General features: G+C 49.8%; 1 protein-coding gene across 4 annotated transcripts in view; it reads right to left on the bottom strand.

Annotated features, from left to right (window-relative positions):
* The window catches only part of LOC143295254 (3',5'-cyclic-AMP phosphodiesterase 4C-like), a 632,856-nt gene that overhangs the window by 164,222 nt on the left and 466,134 nt on the right, over positions 1 to 2,500 (bottom strand). The gene's annotated exons all lie outside the window — the stretch shown is intronic.

Raw genomic sequence — 2,500 nt, 5'->3', positions numbered from 1 at the left:
CACCATCACCCACCATCACCCACCACCCACCACCACCCTGCGCTCACCACCACACACAGCCCCTGTCACAGCCACATCATCACTGGGGAGAAACTATGGGAACAGTCCGTTGAAAGAAAGGATTAGAAAAACAACAACAACAACAACAACAAAACCCACTCATAAAAAACAGCAACTCGACAACGTTAGAGTGACGGGCGCAACAGCCGAGTGGTTAAAAGCGTTGGACTGTCAGTCTGAGGGTCCCGGGTTCGAATCACGGTGATGGCGCCTGGTGGGTAAAGGGTGGAGATTTGTTACGATCTTCCAGGTCAACATATGCGCAGACCTGCTAGTGCCTGAACCCCCTTCGTGTGTATATGCAAGCAGAAGATCGAATACGCACGTTAAAGATACTGTAATCCTTGTCAGCGTTCGGTGGGTTATGGAAACAAGAAAATACCCAGCATGCACACCCCCGAAAACGGAGTATGGCTGCCTACATGGCGGGGTAAAAACGGTCATACACGTAAAAGCCCGCTCGTGTGCATACGAGTGAACGTGGGAGCTGCAGCCCACGAACGCAGAAGAAGAAGAAGACAACGTTAGAGATGATGATGCACCTCCATAATCCATATCAGAAAAAAAACACAAAAAACCCCAAAAACTTCCATAAACCTTATTATATAGTCCGAAGTGGGTACACCTAGTGTGTACACACACAGGTCATGAAATATCTAAAAACACTGACGGGCACAACATCCGAGTGATTAAAGCGTTGGACTTTCAATCTGAGGGCCCCGGGTTCGAATCTCGGTAACGGCGCCTGGTGGGTAAAGGGTGGAGATTCTTTTTTTTTGTCCAACCTCCCATGTCAACGTTTGTGCAGATCTGCTTCTGCCCTGAACCCTCTTCGCGTGTGTATACGGTAAAGCAGAAGATCAAACACTGCACGTTAAAAGATCCTGTAATCCATGTCAGCGCTCGGTGGGGTATGGAAACAAGAACATACCCAGCATACACACCCCCCCCCGAAAGCGGAGTATGGCTGCCTACATGGCGGGAGGGGGGGGGGGGGGGGGTAAAAGACGGTCATACACGTTAAAAAAAAGAAGAAAAAAAAGAAGCCAACTCGTGTACATACGAGTGAACGTGAGAGTTGCACGCCCACGAACGAAGAAGAAGTAGAAGAAGAAGAAGAAGAATCTAAAACACTCTTTCATCCATCCGCAGAGTGGTATGATCTGTCTTATAAATGATTCACACACAAAAATGTCGAAAAAAAAAACAACCCACCAAACCCACTGGGAAGTGGGAAGGGGGTGGGGGGGAGGTGGCTTAATGAAAAACGGAAGCGAAAGGATTCCAACATATTGCGTCACTCTTGATTCCTGGCACAAGAAAGAGGTCGGGTATGGGAGGGGGTGGGGGTGGGGGTGGGAGGGGGGGGAGTAGGGGGAGTGGGGGGCAGGGGGGGGGGGGGGTTGGCAGGAGGCGGGAGTGAGGAGAGAGTGTGTGTGTGGGCGGTAAGAGAGAGAGAGAGAGAGAGAGGGAAAGGGGGATGAAGAGGAAGGGAGAGAGAGAGGAAGAAAAGGAAGTGAGGAAGGGAAGACGGGGGGTGGGGGGTGGGGGGGGGGGGGGGGGAACCTTATCTTCTGAACACACACACACACACACACACACACACACACACACACACACACACACACACACACATCTCTGTCTGTCTGTATGTCTCCCTCTCTGTTTCTCTACATTCATAGACTAAGCTACAACACAGTTGTGACTGTGATTGTGATTGTGATTGTGACTCTCTCTCTCTCTCTCTCTTTCTGTGTGTGTGTGTGTGTGTGTGTGTGTGTGTGTGTGTGTGTGTGTGTGTGTGTGTGTGTGTGTGTGTGTGTGTGCGTGCGTGCTTATGTGCCTGACAACACGAGCGTTCTTTCTTCTTCTTCTTCTTCTTCGTTGTTGTTGTTGTTGTCTTGTTTTGCTTTGTTTTTTGTTTAAAACATGTTCAATCTTTCTTCTTCTTTTCTTTAGCAGTTTCTTTTTCCCTGTCTTGGTCTTTTCTCTTTCTCTCTTATCCCTTTACTGACCTCTCCTGTCTCTCTGTCTGTTCTTCTCACCTTTACTTTTGTGTTTGTTTGTCTGTCTATCTGTCTAAGAACATCTCCCCCTCATTCTCTCTCTCCCTCCCTCTTCTCCCCCCGCTCTCTCTCTCTCTCTCACTCTGGATTTCTGGGTGTTGAATGAGTGCCAGACTCACTGCCAGACTTTCGGGCTGACAAAGTGACAGAGTGAGCGATGCTTTCGGCCGCCGAAACTGTCTTGTGAGGTTGTCTTGCCTCGCCTTGCCGTCTGAAGATTATCCTCCCCCCATAATCCCCCCCCCCCTCTGCCCCCCCCCCCCTCCCCCCATCCCCCCAGCCACCCCTCCTAAATCCCAAATCTCTTCTGCTCTCTCCCCCAACACTTTTACATCTCCTGATATAGATTTCAGACTTTAGAGGATTCATTCCGA

This window comes from Babylonia areolata, chromosome 20 (assembly GCF_041734735.1).
Source record: "Babylonia areolata isolate BAREFJ2019XMU chromosome 20, ASM4173473v1, whole genome shotgun sequence".
Lineage (NCBI taxonomy): Eukaryota > Metazoa > Mollusca > Gastropoda > Neogastropoda > Buccinidae > Babylonia > Babylonia areolata.
Note: the sequence above shows the minus strand (reverse complement) of the source record. Positions and strands in the feature narration are given on the sequence as shown.